We start from the raw sequence: 18,517 nt of genomic DNA, 5'->3' as shown, positions 1-18,517 counted from the left end.
TCCTATGTATCTAGAAATTTGTCCATTTCTTCTGTGTTTTCCATCTTGTTGGCATATAGGTTCTCAAAGTAGGTATTGATGATCCTCTGGATTTCTGCTGGGTCCATTGTACTATCACCTTCTTCATTCCTAATTGCATGGATTTAGGTCTTTTTCTCTCCTTTTTTGATAAAGTTGGCTAAGGGTTTGTGAATTTTGTTTATTCTTTCAAATAACCAACTCTTTGCATTGTTGATTTTTTGTATCATTCTATTAGTCTCTGTTGCATTGATTTCTGCTCTGATCTTCACAATTTCCTCTCTTGTATGAGCTTTGGGTTTGTCCTGCTCTTCTTTTTTTAGAAGCTTGAGGTTCACAATTGGGTTGTTTATTTGAGCTTGCTCTGTTTCCCTAATGTGAGTATTCACTGCTATGAATTTCCCTTGTAAGTATACTTTTATTGTGTCACATAGATTCCAATATGTTGTATTGTCATTGTCACTTAATTGTAGAAGGTGTCTGATTTCTTCTTTAATTGGCCCGGTGACCCATTTCTTATTAAGAAGTGTGTTGTTCAATTTCTGTGTGTTTATGAAACTTTTGTGGTTTCTTTTGCTTTTGATCACCAATTTTATCACACTATGGTCTGATAATATACAGGGGATACCTTCAGTTCCTTTGCACTTACTTAAAAATGGTCTATGAGCAAGTATGTGGTTTATTTTGGAGAATGACCCGTGTACAGCTGAAAAGAATGTGTATTCTGATTTTGTGGAGTGGAACACTCTGTAAACATCTGTTGAGTTCATTTGTTCAAGAGTTTGAGTTCTAGTATTTTGTTGTTTATTTTTTGTCTAGTTGATCTATTTATCTGTGATAGTGGGGTATTGAAGTTCCCTAGTACTATTGTATTAGTGCTTATTTGATTTTTCATGTCCATTAGTGTTTGTTTTATATAGTTGGGCACACTAGTATTTGGTGCATAGATATTTACGATTGTCATTTCTTCCTGTTGGATTGTTCCCTTTACAACAATGTAGTGTCTTTCTTTGTCTCTCTTAATCAGTGTTGGATTTTTTTTTTTTGGTACCGGGGATCGAACTCGGAACCTTATGCTTTCAAGGCAGGTGCTGGACCCACTGAGCTAGATCCCTGGCCCAATCAGTGTTGGATTTAAATCTACTTGATCTGGAAAGAGGATAGCTACTCCTGCTATTTTTCAGGTTCCTGTCGCATAGAGTATTGTTTTGCACCCTTTAACTTTCTGTCTATGAGTTTCTTTTTTAATCAAGTGTCTTTCTTGTATGCAGCATATTGTTGAATTTTGCTTCTTGACCCATTCTGCCAGTCTACTTCTTTTGATTGGTGAATTGAGACCATTAACATTGATGTCTATAACTGATATGTATTGACTTATCATTGTCATGACTTTTTCTTTCTGTTGGATTCTCCCCCTTTACTTTTAATTTCTTGTCATGTCCGATGGGTTCATTCTGCTTTGCTTCCTGGGGTTGTGATCCTCATTGTCTGTTCCTAGGATATTGTGTAAAATTTTTTGGAGTGTTGGTTTGGTATTCATGAAGTTCCTAAGGTGCTCTTTATCATGAAAGTATCTTATTTCTCCATCAATTTTGAAAGATAGTTTTGCAGGGTACATCAATCTGGGTTGGAGGCTGTTTTCCTTTAGGGCTTGCAATACATCACTCCAACCTCTTCTTGCCTTGAGGGTTTGCGTTGAGAAGTCTTCTGTGATTCTGATGGGCTTTCCTTTGTATGTGATTTGTTTCTTTTCTCTAACTGCTTGTAGAACTTTGTTCTTCTGTTGAGTTTCTGGAATCTTAACAATTGTATGCCTATGTGTAGATTTTTTTTGATCAAGGCTAGTTGGAGTCCTATATGCCTCACTAATCTGTATGTCAAGTTCTTTTCTCCTGCTTGGGAAGTTTTCTGCCATTACTTCTGTGAACAGTTTTTTTATGTCATCTGCACTCTCTCCTGTTTCTTCTTTGACTCCAATCAGTCTTATGTTATTCTTCTTTGCATCATCTAGCAGCTTCTGGATTGATTTCTCATGGTCCCTTACAATGTTGAATCAATTTTTCTTTTCCTGGTTACTAATTGCAATCCTGTCTTCTTTATCTGATATTCTGTCCTCACATTGGCTCATTTTGCTACATAAACTTTCAATGGAGTTTTTAATTTCCTGGATATTTTGGATCTATTTTATGGATTCCATTTGTTTTCTATGCTGGGATTCCACCATGCTCCTCAGTTCCTCTATTTTTTTTTTAATGTGTGTCTGCTTTAGAATTATTAATCATGTCTTTCTCTATGGACACAATCTCTGTTGTTATCTGTGAAATTATTTCTGATTTCATTTTTCCAGATCCTCTTTTGTTGCTAGTAAGGGAGTCCAGGGTGTTGAGTATCAGACTGTTCTATCTTGTTGACCCTTGAGGTTGCCTTAGGTGTTCTGGAAGTCTGGTTTTGAGGCTTGTTTATGTGTCTTCTTATTTCAACAGATGTAGCCTGCTGCATCTTTGGGGTGACTTTTTGTTCACCTCATGGTCTTTAATTCTCAGCAAGCTTTAGAGGGGACTTCTCTCTGGTGCTCACTAGTGTGTCAATTCTTGGGTTCCAAATGGTGGCCTTCTGGATCCCTGTGCTGCCCTGTTGTCCGGGTAGGGTTCTGTCTGAGACTGTACATACTTGGGATGTTATCTGGGGCCTCCCTACCTATGTAGCTGTTGTCTGGGAGGGGCTCTGGCTTGAGGCTGTGCACCTAAGTTGCTGGTGTCTGAGTGGGCTTCTGGCTTGGGTGGCATGCACTTACCAGTGGTATCTTGGTGGGCCTCTGACTGTGCTCTGCAGGTCTGCGCAGCCGTTTTACAGGTGGGCCTTTGGCTGGGGCCTGTACACCCAAGATGCTGGTGTCTGGGCAGGACCCTCGCTTAACCAGACAAATTCTTAGACAGCTTTTTCCTCTCTTTCTCTCTTCTCCTTGCCTACTCTGCCCAGAACATGTAAGGCAGGGCAAGAGATCATTATTGAAAAGAAATGCTGTTCAAATGCAAATATCTCCAAATGAGCGAAGCCAGGGGTGGGGGGGTAAACAAGAGTCTTTTAACTACAATTGGTGTGTGCTTGACATCTCCCCGATTTTATTTTCTCACCATTCCACTGGCTCCACAGTTGCCAGCTGGCACAAATACCTGTTCCAATGGGCATCCAAAGGCTTGCCTGTTAGCATTCTTCTCCTTCTTCTCTAGGGGTCCACATCTCCCCTCCCTTCACTGAAGGCAGGATTTCTTATGCTTCAGCAGACACGTGGGCCAATCATCCAGCCCTATGTTCAGATTGTAGTGCTTCCATTTTCTTGTTGTTATGTAACCTTTTTGTGTAGCCTTGCTATGTAACCTCACTGCAACTCTCTGAGTCCTGGGTTTCTCTTATAATAATTAAGGGTGATGGCTATTTTATATCCTTGGTACAGCATGGGAAGAGGGAACTTTGCTAATAGCTTCATAGAGTGCCTGTCACATGAGAGGGTAAATGGATTCATATCCACACTTATGAAAAGAATGCTAAACATATATGTATGTATACACATACATATATGTACAGACATATAAGAATATATATTATTTATAAATATAGGAATATCATATATAAAATCTACACATTTAAACTATATTTAAGTATGTATGCCATATATATGTATATGCAAATATATTTACATGTATTTACATAGACACATATACACATACAAAAAATGAGACCTATGGATTATCTTTAAATTTTTCACAATTCAGTGGGAACAAGTCAGGCAAAATATGGAATCATAAAATAATGCAGTGAGTCAGTGAGTGCTAAAAGAGGAAGTGTCCAAGAATAGGTATGGAGAAGAGAGGTAGCCAATTGGTTTGAGCTGACAAAGAATGCATTTAAGTGAAGGCGTTTCTTTTTCTTTTTGCTGGTACTGGGGATGAAACCCAAGGCCTTGTGCATGCTGGGCAAACACTCTTAGACTAAGCCACATTCCAACCCTGAAATCAATTCTAAATTGAATTTTGAGTATTAATAGGAATTCATTGGATAAAAAAAATCATAAGAATAAATAGTGTATATGCAAAGGAAATAGCAAGTACAAAGGCTTAAGGCAAGAGAGGCACCAAAATAACAACAATAACAACAACAAAAACAAGAAATGAACATAACTTAATATTGCAGAGTTGATAAAGGAAATATAAAGAGATTATTTTTTGCTACACTTGTTGTATATGAACATTATTATTAGACGATTAGTCAAAACATATCTTTACATTGAGGCATGGTGTATTTCCTGCCTCAATCCATTAAGGAAAATTCTGGTTGCCACCCAATCATGTCCCTTTCCTTTACTTCCTGATACTTAATGGTAATTAATTAAGATAAATCAAGTAGGTATGTGCTGAAAAAGGTAGTGAATAATCCACAGCAGACATAAGATTAACAGAGGAGAGGAAGATTGGTCATGAGGGATAAAAGCACGCCAACATTTGGGTTTTCTTAAAAGCTGTAGTAAATATAATTAGTTTCAGGATTCCAGGTATTAGTTCTTTAAATTTGATTCCATGCTGAGAGTGGGCTTTGTGGGTCCTGGTTTTAAACACCTTTCACAACTATATATAAATCTGAGCCTTTTCTGGCCAGACTATTTTATTTATTATTTCTTCCAAATACTTATCTCTAACCCTTTACGTATGCCTTGTGCCTTGCCTGGAAGGCTTCCCTACTTATCTAAATCCCTTCAATTCTTCAAGGCCTGGCTTATGCTCTATGTGTTCCATAAAACCTGTCCCTTTGATGAATTTTAAGCATTTGTTGTCTGTATCATAGACTTAGTATTTATCTGCCAGAAAATCTTCACAACATCAAAGGAAAATAAAGAGAAAAATGTATCACTCTTTAAAACTACTGCCTTAAAGGAACAATTATTTAAAACAATCCCTTCCAATCCTTAACTGTGGAGTATAGGTAAATCAATAGAATGCAACCACAGCAGGAATTTTGATTTCAGCTCCAAACCTTCTGCCTTTCTCTACTAGTGGCTGTTTTATGTCTAGAGTGCATGTTCTCTCTATATTTTTGACTTTTATATATCATGAGGTCTATGAAGTTATAATCTTAAATCCATAGTCAATAGAAGTGTCTCAAGTAGAGATGTTCCATAAATGCTCATTACTCCCTTGAGTAGCTTAAAGCTCCCTAGAAAATGCCTGTCGCTTTTGCCTTTAAATCTCCCTAGCAACTTTAAAAGATCACTAACTCATACACCTTTAGGAATGAAGTGAATTTTGTAAGTGGATAAAATAGTTTAGGCATGAGATGACATGGGCAAGCTCAGTAATGTGCTGGAGTGACTGCTTCCAGCTTGCAAGAGCCAGCTGGTAAAAATGTTGTAAGCCAATCTAAACAAAGATACGTTAGCTTACTATTAAATAAATTATGTTAAAAGTAAAGACAAAAAATATTCAAAAGGTAACACTTCCTATTTATTTCATGAAATATTGCTCTTACTATGCCCTGGAGCTTATTTGTATCTATTATATTTGTATGGTGGGAAGGCTATTTAGTGCTACCTAATCTTTAACATCTCTTTTTAATACCTCTTTCAGGAATGTCAACTTGGTAGACCAAGGTTGGGAGATAGAAGTTGTCTATGGTGGAAGCATACACATTATGCAAACAGACAAACACTATAAATTAGGGCTTGGTTAATAGCTTTGTTTATTTTCTTTAATTAAGAAAGTGATGAAAAAATTTTATGAATGAAAACTAAAATTAAAATTGTCTTATGTAGCCAGTCATTAAATTCTCAGCATCTCCCTAAAATAAGAAAATATTCTTCTAGGGAGATAGGAGATTAGGATGTGGCAAACTGGCTGGCAGTGGGTATGACTTGTCAATCACAGAGTTCCAGGTCACATGTGCAGAACAGTTTCCAAAGCCTCAGTCCGAAACCAGAGAGTGCTATCTTCAATTCTTCTCACAAGAAATCAAGCAGGTTTTTGATGGGATATCCTAGAGCTGACATCTGTCTGAGGAGGGGGGATACAAAAGACCTCAGGCATTTTCCTCATGCTCAGTGTGTTCTCTCTTTTACAGTTGTCCCACAGAGTGTACTTCAGAGCATGTTTCTTTTCTTACCTTTTATAAATGTAAAACCTTGCTACCCTTTTTACTTGTTTTGTCCAATTCTTTGTTCAAGACAAGAAAAATCTAGGGAAAAAAAAACTTGTCTAGAAGGAGTCCCCAGCACCCTAGAACCTGTTCACACTAGTGTTCAAAAATTAACATGTGATTCATATTAGAAGTAATATCTGTACAGATCAAGTGAGTTTCTTCAATGTCAGATACAATAAAATACAGGAGCCCCAGTTAAATTGGAATTTCAGTCTAGGAGTCACCTCTTACCCAGTCAAACACAACCTAAAAATACTAAGTGGAAAATTTCAGATATAAACTATTAATAAATTTGAAATTGAATTCCTTGCTAAAATCTTGCAATATTCCTCCCAGGGCATGAACTGTCCCTAGGCAGGATACCCTCCCATTAGTCACTTAGTAGCTGTCTTGGTTATCAGATCAACTGTTATGATATCACAGTGCTTGTGTTCACATAACATTTGCTTTCCTTAAGAAAGGCTCCATAGAACAAGAGTAGTGATGTCACAGTTTGAATAGGACAAAGAGAAGCCATAAAGTACTTCTTATAAGAAGCACCATCCCATCATCTAATGTAGAAGAAAGATGAGTAGGGAGAATAAAATTTTGAAAGAGAGAAAGGTCACATTTATATAACTTTCATACAGTATATTGCTATAATTATTCTATTTTGCCATTACTAGTAATCTCTTATTGTGCTTAATTTATGAATTAAACTTATCATAAGTGGGCATATATAGAAAAATCATAGCATCTATAGGTACTATCTTCAGCTTTAGGGGTCCACCAGAGGCCTTAGAACATATCCCCCTTAGACAAGCAGCAATTACTATAAACAAAGTCTTTTTAGCATAATTAAGTCCCAAATACTATACATAGCACACTTATACTAAAGCTTTAGCTGTTATTTATATGTAATTCATATCTAACTGAATTTCTTATATTTTGTCTGCTAAATCTGGCAACTGTGGACATATGTCTTCATTGTTTTACTTTCATCTTATTTTGCTAACATAAATAAAAATATCAAGGCATATTAGGAATACTCTTCTATGTCAGTTGTAACCAGAGATTGGCTATGGATATAAAAGTTTGATTAAAAAAAAGAAATGATCCTATGCAATTCATTTATCTATATAAATTTATAATAGACTATTATATATTTCATTATTATGGTTTATAAATTTCATGCAACACATTCTTTATATCAGTACAGTTTATAATAAATGTGTGTGCAAGTGTATGTGTACATTTATTATTAATTATTATTATTTATTAGTGATTATTAATTTTTGGAAAATCAGTTGTTAACTAGGCATCAGCAAACCACTGGAGAATATGTACCACCTGAGAATATGTACAAATTCACCTTTTAAAACACTCTCTTGCTAAGCAAAACTTCTTCAGCCCACTTTCCTCCAATTGTCATTCTGCTGTGTCAAACCTAGGGCAGGTCAAGGTCAAGGCCCTGTTGAGTAGTAGTAACAGAGTTCACATGCACAAGAAATCAATTCTCTCAGAAGCATCTAAGGACAAGCAACCGAAATAAATTCTCTCTCTATTTCGAGCCCAAATGTAAACATAGTGACAGGTGGAAGAATAATCTTCCTAACTACTCACCCTTCCCTGTGAGCCCGCATCCAATCCTCTAAACTACCTCATAGGTACTCCCAGCTCCACCCAATCACCTACCCAAGCTGCGATTCACCTCTGAGTTGTGGAGCTCCTAACCATAATCAGTAAGCATCGGCCTTCTGGCCAGAGGAGCTCTGCATCCGGGAAAAACTGATGCAGGCCTGCTGACTTACATTTCTGCTGCTGTGGTTTCAGACCAGAGCAGCCACATGGTCCATTTCCAGGGCAGCCTTGGGGCCCAAGTGGCCCTTGGAATGAAGAGTCCCTCTGAATCATCACCTTTAAATACAGGAAGAGATGACATGAGATGACATCTTTAGCATGTCCCATCCTCAGAGAGGCACACTGGCAAGTACAGAAAGGAAGGCAAGCTGGAGCGCCACTCCAGATGCCTGGGAAGAGCCAGTCTCCAGACACACCGGTTTCTACATTGGAGGCTTGTAGCTCAGCTCCCACTTGGTTTGCTGGCCATACACTTGTTTTGTTTTAGTAAGGACCACAAACTTTGGAACAATGAATACTTAATTGCTTCTTTTATGTTCTCTCTCTTCCTCTCCTTTCTCTCTGTTCAGAATGAGCAAAGACATAATAGGAAAGAAATATAGGAACAAAATCTCAATTCTGAAGTAGGGGAAAAATTAGTAGAAGCTTAGCCCCAACTGTAGGATATCTAGCTTCCTATTTGGGTATAATTGTCATATCACACACAGTATTAAACTCCCATGGATATATTTCCAATTCTAAATCTATGCCCTAAACAAGAATTATCTAAAGCACATTCAGATAGCTGTGTATATATACTTTCTAGAAAAATAGAGAGAGAATTCCACAGTTAAATAAGTTTCAAACATTACAGGTTTAAGATTTTAATTAGTGTTTTTACTACAGAATTTCTCAGCACATTTAATAGGCAGACTATTTTGGGAATGTATTCACCGGAGTAAAGTTCACTACACTTTGCAAATTTATTTGAGGCAAGAACTCTTTTTTCATGGAATATCTTCTAGAACTAGTGTTCTGTAGAAGAAACATTGCAAAACCATGTCTTAGGCTCCAACTATTTTCAATTATTTCTCATTCCTCAACCATAAATTGGTTTGTACATTCCATGACTTTATTCACCTACTCTCTTCTCTCATCTTTAGCTATCAAAGGTCTCTCCTTCTTCATGAAACTTTGAGTGCTCTTAGAGACCCATTATAACGTCTTTCTCCTTTCTTTGCTCATAGGAAACTTTGTTGGTATCATTCTCATCACCATTACCAGAAGCTTCTAGAAGGCAGTTGGGCTAGTGGTGAGGAGCTGGACAAGAAGTTGTATGGCCTGGAGTCAAAGCCCAAGGCCAAGTGACCTGAGGTTTCTCTTATGTAAAACAGCAATAATAATATTTTTGTCATGGATCCATTGTGATGATCTCTTGAAAAGGTTTCATGAAAGTGGTTTTTTATTATAAAGTGAAACAGAAAAAATTATCCTTGGCCCTGTTTTCCCTAAATTCCTGTAATTGAAATAATCATCTAAGCCATGTTAAAAAGTGATTGTTCAGGGTAGTCTGTTTTGATGGGTGGGACCTAGAATCTGTGCCTTTACCAAGCATTCCAGATGATTTTTATCGTCAGAAGTATATGGAAGGTACTAAATTAGCTGTGAGAAATAAGGAATAAGAGTGAATTTAGCAGCAAAACTACAGGTATTTGGCTGCAGAGTTGGGGGGAGGTATGTTGAACCAAATATTGCAGGACCCCTTGTTTATTATAATGGGTAACCATGTGTATATCTTCACATTGGGCAGAGCTGGTCTAGGTATTTGACCCTTGTACAGTCATTCTTGAAACATATACTTACTCCTCAAATTACATGATTAAATATCTCCTGATCATGATTTACCTGAAGTAGCCCTGGTTACTTCTTTATTTGAATATTGGGCTTTTAAAAAATTATGTATTATCTTATAGATAATGATAGAGATCTTTATTCGCTAATCAAGGATTTGCTGAGCCTAGGACAAAGAGAAAAAAAAAACCTCCCTGAACTTCCTGGTGCCATATTTGGGATTTATAACTTCTTATGTAATTCTGAAGGTACTTATGAATGAAAAACAATGACCCCATATAATAATCTCTAAGAACCCAATAATCTCTATGCATGTATTCTTTATTTCTCCTGCATCTAGGAGCTGGGATTACTTTTGGATTTTAGTTCTTCAATAGAAGAGCAAGTAAATAAAAATGATATTTTCTTTATTAAATAAAATAAACACCTCCAATAAACACTCACTATTTCTAGAAAATCCCCTTTCATGTCCAACCACCAACGGAGCTTCTATTGCAACTGATTTCTTGAAAAAGTCTAAATCAAAGCCAGGAAAATTTTGTAGCTATTAGACTTAATCTCTATGAATCACCAATTTGTTTTTCATAACTTTCTCTGCATTCCTTCTATATTTTGTAGTTTATTTTGTTCAACATTTTTAGCAACAGGCTTTGCCAAGCCCCTGCATCTAGAAGTCATCCAATGGGGAGTGTGTGTGTCCTGCTCTGCAAGCTGACAAGGACCACATCTTACCATCCCTTTCTTTTCCTGCTTAGTACAGGGACAGGCAGGAAACAACCAGACCTAAACACTTCTGGAAAACAGCCTTGAACAATCAATGACATCACAAGTCAGTTCTAAGCATTAGGACCTTTCCTTTCCCACTTACTCGGGATAGAGACTGAGGGCTTTAAGAAAAAAAGAACCATAGTTGTGACCATTTGGCAGCAACCACATTGTGGCTTAGATAGTGCAATAAATAGTTTACTTGAACTTGGCTTACCAAGTCTCCTTCTTCAACTCTTATACACAAACAATCCACTTCTCATTTGCAAATATTACACATCTGCTTGTGAAACCACATTCTCTCTTGTTAAACACATTTTTCTCTTTCTCTCCAACATGGCAAACTGGTTTTGAAGTCAGCTATCCCAGACCAGCTTCCCTTGTGGCACTAAGTAGACTAGTATTTCTTGATCTGTCCTGGTGGTGGCAGCCTGGTGGGTATTTAATTTATTCATTTAACCTTCCATCCATTAATCTATTCATCCATTTATTTATTGTCTAGGTATTGTTAAGTCTGTGTTCTGTGGAGCACATATATTGGGTAGGCTCTGGAAATATGAAGGCAGTTAAATACAGTGTCCCTGAGTTGGTGGAACATTGTCTAATGGTAGAGACAGATACTAAATGAAGGATTACATATGTTTGAAAACTTTAACTCTAATAAGATTTGCAAAGAGAAATAATGTGAAAGTAAATAGAAAAGGAACTAAGAACCACATACTGTTGATTCCATTTATAAGAAATTGCCAGAAGAAAAAGTAGATTAATGGTTGTCCAGAGCTAAGAGGAATAGCTAGAGGATATTGGGGACCATGGCTAAGGGGATCAGTGGTGCTTTTTAGGGTAATGAAAACAATCTAAAAGTGATTTTTGGTGATGGATGCACAACTCTGTGACTATACGGGAAGCCATTGGCTTTCCCTTTGTCTACTCAAGCCTAATTTCTTTGGTGTTAGATTTCTTCCCAGGGAGTATGTCCACCTGCAGTATTTATCCCAGCAGCTAAGCAATCCACTGAAAAGTGAGGGCCTCTACTCTCCAGCTCCAGGGAAAGTCCTACACCTGTCTCTGTGTCACCTATCAGTAAGGGGAATATGGTGACAGAGTGGGTCACCTGCCTAACCTAGGAGGAGTTGGTCACCTGCCCAACCTAGGAGCTCTACAAAGACCTTCTCCCTTAGAATGGTTAGCTCCTACTAGAGGGACAGATTTAGTATAAAATACCCTATGGTTATATGAAGAATTTACAAGGCAGGCTTACAGGATTGGAAGAAGAGTCCCAGTGGCTCTCTGCCAAATCTGAGGTGAAAGAATGCAAAAGGGCTGTCTGCACTGAAGGACTAGAGGATCAGGTCCAAGCTCAAAGGCCTGCAAGCTCCCTGTAGAGTCTGGTGGGAGTTTGTGTTGGGAAGTGGAGGGGTCTGCGTTGGCTGAAGAATCTGTACTGGAAGCCTGAAGGAAGGGACATGAATGTCCAAAATAAATGGCCAAGATCAGGGCCTTCCTCCCCAAGAGGAAAAGAGAACACTTCCTTCTTCTTTCCCTTTTTATTCCACCCAGACTGTAAGTCTATTGGTTGGTGTTATCCACACCCCAGGTGGGTCTTCCTTCCTCCATTTGCAGCCAGAGCTTTATGAATCTCCTAGGTGGTCCTTAGTCAAGTCAAATTGATGACATGTCACAACTAATGCTCACAGATTCTGTTACCAGATGAGAAGTTGCCGGGCAGACAAAAGCAGCAAGCACTGATCTGGGCAACCTTGGAGTTAAAAGTTTTGTCTTGAGGGACCATGTCCCTTCTTCAGGATATAAACTCACTGTATTTCAGCCTTTGTATACCTTCCATAATTGCTGACCATTAAAAGTGTCAGACAGAGACTGTTCCATATTTACAACTCTTAATGGATTCTGTTGCTTAATTAAATATAAAGACAACAGCAAAAACCAGCCATTTACCATGTAGTAAGATTTTTTAAAGTTAATATTTTATAACTTTCTTATATAAGCATATTTAATTCATAGTAATAATTCTAAGATGCGTTATAGGTTGGAAGTTTTAAATTTTTTTGGAAGGGAGAGGAAGGAGGTAGGGATTTTTGATTGGTTTGGTTAGCCTCCTATGTGCATACATCAACTTCTGGGAACCCTAAATTTCCAAGTGGTATATAATAAAAAGTAGTCAAGTAACTTATATCTTGGTATATTTCCACTAACAAATATAGAGGAATTATAGGAAAAACATTTATCTGCTAATTACTGTCATATGAAATTTGCTTTGCTAGCAGGAACATGTAATTGCACAATGATGGCAAACGCATGGGAGGCTTGTCTCACTTCCCCCTCACATAAACATCATGAATCGATCATGGTGTGCATTCCTTTTGTTATCAGATGTGACCTCAGAAGCCTCCTCCACACAATGCTCTCGGGATCCACTTCTAGTGAAACAGAGCTGGAGGCCAGGATGGGTTGTGTGAGCTTGGGAGAGTTATTTAATCTGATGAAACTACAGTTAATTTGTTTGTACTTGTAAAATATACTTGCACTTACTAAAAGGTAGTTACAAATAGAATTTTTATTGTTATCATTATTGCCTTCAGATTATATTCAAATAGAATTAACTTCCACATTTTCCCTCCATAGGTTAGTGGTAAAGAGATAGTATAGCGATTCCATTTTTTCTTTATTTCAGACCCTTTTAGTGCCTGGGAAAAAAGAGCTCCTGCTTACTTGGAAATATATGCTCTCAAAAATGGTCAAGATGAAAATAGTCAGATGAAAAACTGCACCATTCTATAAGAAAATGTCCATTATGTCCCTTCGTGTCCTTTAACAATGACTCATATGATAAATGCCTAAATTTGGTTCCAGGAAAAAGTTTGTCTCTACAGAAAAATTTCTGTTTTCCATTGTCAGAAAACCAAAACTAAGTAACCCAACATGTTTCCACTTTGCCTTCGTTACCAGGGAGCTTCTGCCAAAAATGTATTACCCAAGTGTTATAATTAGCCCACATCAGGTGCCTAAAAGCCATTGACTCTTCTTGTGCCCTTCAGAAATTCTTAGTTTCCTTTTATCCTTGGACAGTTTACATTATATTAAGTGAATTTGTAAGTTTCTTCAATCTCCCTGGAAGAGTTGCCTCATTGAAACTTTTCAGATCTCCTTAAACCCTAAAATTCTAGAAATTTTCAATAAAACTCAATCATGAGTGAAAAAAATTCATTTTAACAGGACATTTTAGCCTCTGGCATCTCAGTAAATGGGTAAGAAATGAAGGGATTTAAATGTGGTCACAACCTGCTGTAAGCCAGGAGTAGTGATGCACACCTGAGATCCAGCACTCTTCGAGGCTGGGGCAGGAGGATCATGAGTTCAAGCCCAGCCTGGGTAACTTAGCCAATTAGTGAGACCCTTTCTCAAAAGAAAAAATTGTAAAAATGACTCAGAATGTAACTCACTATATGCCTGACGCTACTTACCACTACTACTGTATTGCTCTAGTGTTGTTGGGCTTACCTGCCCTTGAGTACAAATATGACTATGGTGGGTTTATAGCAGTGCTTTGCCCCCATCCTGCAAAGCAGCAGGGCTTCGGAATTCCCCCTAAGTATTCCAAGGTGTCACTAGCAAGATGTCTGAGTATTCCCTATCCTTAAGATGCTGATGACATGAATACAGACCATTGACTTTGTGAGCTCCCCATATCCCCATTCAGCTCACTCCACTGCTCCTGCAGTAGGTTCTGATCTTTTGTGGGGAGGAAAATAATCCTAAACTTGAAACCCACTTGAGGTGACCACCTATTGCTGTGATTCCCCTCCCCTTGGTTGAGTTCCATGAATACCAGGAGAATCTTCTCCCCACTTCTTCTATTGCAGTAAAAATAGGTACAGATGGAATCATTCAGGACAGAATATTAAGGGGGAAGACAATTGTTTCTAGATCCATGTCTGAAGCAAAGGTGACTGGAGAGGAGGGGCTAGAAAGGTAAAAACAAAACACAAGAGAAAGTGTTGAAAAACCCATGGTAACAAATAGCTATATCACACCTTCCCAGCCCTATAAGCAGATGTTATCGCTTCCCCATTACAGATGAAGGCTCCAGGCTTAGATGGATTAGTGTGTTTTGCTCCAGAGCACAAAGCTAGTTACTGTGGAGCCAAGAATCAAAGCCAAGTGTGCTGGGCTCTTTCCACGTCACATCTGTATGAAATGAATGATAGAACACGCCTTTCCCATTCCTCTCGTCCTGTCAATATCTGTTTCCTGAACCTACAATAGATTATGTTTGTATTATAATGCTTCCAAAGTCAACTTCTTTCTCTTACAGGTGCCAAGGACAGCAACCGAATGGCTTCAGAATCAGGCTCCCACTCTTTTGGCCATGGCAACAGGAGAGAAGGATTCACAGGAACGATCTGAACCTCAGATAGCCTTTGGAGGTTTTGCTCTTTACTATTATTTCCTATCAATATTCAAATAGGTATAAATGTGCTTCACAAAAATCATAAAACATTCACACACGAATATATAAAAGGGATTATCAGCTTCATACAAGAAGAAAACAAATCTGTAGGGATTCTGTTTGCTTATTCTAGCTACAAGCCAATATCAATATATAAAGCGAGATTGAGAAACTCTACAATAATACTTTCTCTTTACTGAAAGAAGTGTCTTTCCAACTGTGCTATCTGCATGATTGACTATATTGGAGGTGGGATGGATTAAAGAGGCTAGAGATATTCTGAGAGTTATAAAATATTTTGAAGGGAAAAGCATATTGTCTGACAATCACCGCAGGTTCTGGCCTTCCCTATCACAGCCCCTTTGACTCTATATCAAAGAACTAACAGTATCTTTAATCTCTTGGAATAAACTGGAGAAGCTCTCCCCAGCATGCACTTTTCCTAGCCTGTTATTATAAGGCATGTAATAAGACATCTCACACAGGAAACCTTATTTCCCAGAATCAGAAGATTTTTAGAGGGCATAAACATCCCAAAGGCCCAGTCAACATTTTCAATATTTATTTAAAGTTATGAAACCTTTTATGTGTATAAATAAGTGTAGCAAGTGGAAAAAATGTTATCCTGACATTTGACATATTAATCCCTTTTAGGGAGGAAGCTATCATTGTCTGGAAAATACCTAGGTAAATATGTTTGGGACATGACATCAGGGGGAGCAAAGACCTCAGAGGAAGAAGAATGAAACCATTCTCGATGAGAACTAAGGAGGGCCATACACACATTTTGGTTTTGTGTTCCTGAGTGGGCATAGGAGAGATGAGTCAGGAGGAAAAAAATGTAGAAGAGAGTGATAAAAACCAGAAATTAGTAGTAATAATGACGATAATGTCCATAGATATGTGTGTGTTTGTGTGTGGGTGGTATTGGTCAGCTTTCTGTCTACATATAAAAGTTTATGCTATAACTGACACTGTTCTAATCCTTTTACTTACATTAAGTCATTTCATCCTTATATTAATCCTATGAATAGATACTATTATACTGCCCAATTTAAATATAAGAAGTAGAAGCATAGAAAGGCCAAGTAATTTGCCCAGATCACAAAAGTAGCAAATGTGAAGCAGACAAGAAGTAAGTGAAAATTGTGTCTTAAAAACAGTACTGTCTGGTGTTGAAGTTAATTACTAAAATATAAAAAAATTTTTGCTTCTTCCCCCTACCCATACCAAAAATGATTTCTGTTAGGTCTACAAATATTTTCGGTAATTGAATTAGTTTCTTTTGGAATTCAAAGGCAGGCGAGTCCATGTTTGGGCACAGTGCAGCTTTGGGGCCGATGTAGCAGCTCTAGAGCCAGAGGGAGTTGTGGAAATATGTGCTCCGACTCCAGGAACTCACAGTATCTTGGACACGGGTTTTCAACTCTCGCACTGGCGGATTTTAGGCAATTTAAACAGGATCTCAGGGGACAAGAAAGGCCTACATGACATCTGGGAACACTGATTGAAACTGAGATCCTCTGGTAGAAATGGACAAGGGCAGCTTCCCATCAGGATGAGCTCCCTCTGCGCCAACAGCAGCCCAGACATCCGATCGTGGGCAAGCAGGCTCCACTTGTCTGGGGCTACTATCTTATCGGTGAATAAGCTGAAAGGAAGGACTTTGTTTCTACACTAAGAAGCTAAAAATTGGCTTTTGTTTCATCATTCTCTGGCTAGTGTTTAAAATTTTAAAAACTTGTACTAAGTCACCCATATTTAAAATTGAGATTTTTGTCATTTACATGTCAGGATTGCTTGCTTGCTTAAAAACTTGGAAACCTGTGCTGTTTTAGCCGAACCACAGTCCACTCAAGATGGGTCTTACCAACTCCTTTGCAAGGGACATGAACTTTTCAGAGTGACACCTGCCTGGCATGCTCATTTACTACTTTATCAGGTGGGAGATTTGAAGCTCCTGATAGACCATGGAGATGACAGATTTAGTGTTGAGTCAGATCTTACCCTGAGCTTCTGGTTTCCCCATTCAGAACTATATCATAGAAGTCAAATCCCAGTACTGAAGTTTTTCTTACTAAAGTATTTCAATGCCTATCATAGAGCTTGGCACATCGGAAGAACTCAATATGTACTCCTTGATTCATAGTTAGTTAAATGGATGGATGAAAGCTCATGGTGGCTAGTGAGAAGAGCAGAAGAAACAGTTCCTCCATTTTTCCTCCTCATGACTACTGCTACCACCAAAGCAAGTCACACACAGAGGAAATATCTCTGTTAAGTTTGTCCCTTTGGAGAGAATCTGCCCAATGCAAATATTTTATTAATACCTGAAGCTCCCCTTTGAAGGAAGAAGTGTGTCTCCTCTCCTCACTTATCAACCAGTTCCCAAGGTGTTGCTTCTCAGACTCTCAGCCTGAAGAGGTTAAGCCAATTAAAGCTGAAAGCATGGGTGTGGGCATCTCTGAGGGTCTTCAAAAGATGGGTGGAACTCAAGGAGAAATCCCACAGGACTCTGCAGTTGAGTCATTGTGATAAACCCCAGATCTCAAGGCGCAGCCTCATGCAGCTTTGCTGTTGGCTGGGCTGGATCATAAGCCCTAATTATTATTCTTTTATACTTGCAGTCTCAGAGCCTTGCTATTAAAGTGCTTTCAAATGTTTGGGAAGTCAGTTGTGTTTAAGTTTATCCTCTTACTGTTTGGATGACAGGAACTATTTGTAAACGGAGCACCCTGCCAGTTACCAGCATTTATTTGCAGTTATATCACAAATGTTTTTGAAACTTGTGTTTATCTATAATTTGACACATCAAGAGGACTTTTGCTCTTTGCCTGAGATCCTGCCAAAGCAAATGGTTATGTGTTAAAGTTGCTTTCATCAGACCTTCACAGACCTAATGGCTGACTCTCACATCTCCCTCACATTAGGGTTACCCAAACTGATGTTAAGAAACCAATTGAACACATATGTGACAAGTTAGAGAGCCCAAGTAAGAAGAGAGGGGGTAGGGAGCGGAGGGCAAGCTCTACTTGGAGTCATGTTTTAAATAAAGGGCTGTTTTCAGAGAAGCTAGCTCTGACATCCACAAAGGCAATTTGGCAGAAGACCTAGTGCTCTCTCATCCACCTCTGTGCTGATTACCATGATTGCTCTTTACTCTGCTGCTAAACTCAGAGGAAGATGTGTCGGCACCCGAAGGCATCTGTTTCACTCTGCTTGCTTACCCATCATTTCAGTTAAGCTCTGGGAAATCCTATCTTGGCTGGTGTGCGAAGAAAACTCTCGGTTGGAAAGATAAATGCTTTCTGCGATCGATTTTGAAAATCATAGTGCTTCATAGCTGTAAGGAGATCCTCAGAGACCATCTACTCCAACCCCCAGCTTATCTAGTTCGTGTATCCATTCAACAAATATTTGCCAAACTCCTTACACATGCCAGGAACCATTCAACACAATGGGGAGAAATCATGGAACAAGTAAACAAATAGCATGGTTTCAGGAAGTGTTAGCATCTATGAAGAAGACCAAAGAGGATAGTGTGCTAACAAGTGAGTGTCGGAGAGTCTCCTTAGATAGGAAGACTCCCAGAGGATGCAATATTTGACCTGAGCTACTAAATGATAAGAA

The 18,517-nt window shown here is 38.4% G+C and overlaps 1 long non-coding RNA gene across 1 annotated transcript in view; it reads left to right on the top strand.

The window, feature by feature from the left end:
• Positions 1-18,517, top strand: part of LOC147822959 (uncharacterized) — a 65,334-nt gene that overhangs the window by 10,885 nt on the left and 35,932 nt on the right. Inside the window, exon 2 of the long non-coding RNA XR_015444795.1 lies at positions 14,753-14,864. This is a non-coding gene — a long non-coding RNA (uncharacterized LOC147822959). The remainder of the gene's footprint in view (positions 1-14,752; positions 14,865-18,517) is intronic.

The sequence above is a fragment of the Heterocephalus glaber genome, unplaced genomic scaffold (genome assembly GCF_053883595.1).
Source record: "Heterocephalus glaber isolate CG9 unplaced genomic scaffold, H.glaber_assembly_v1.0 deba00001606, whole genome shotgun sequence".
NCBI lineage: Eukaryota > Metazoa > Chordata > Mammalia > Rodentia > Bathyergidae > Heterocephalus > Heterocephalus glaber.
This window is presented reverse-complemented; position numbering and strand designations above follow the sequence as displayed.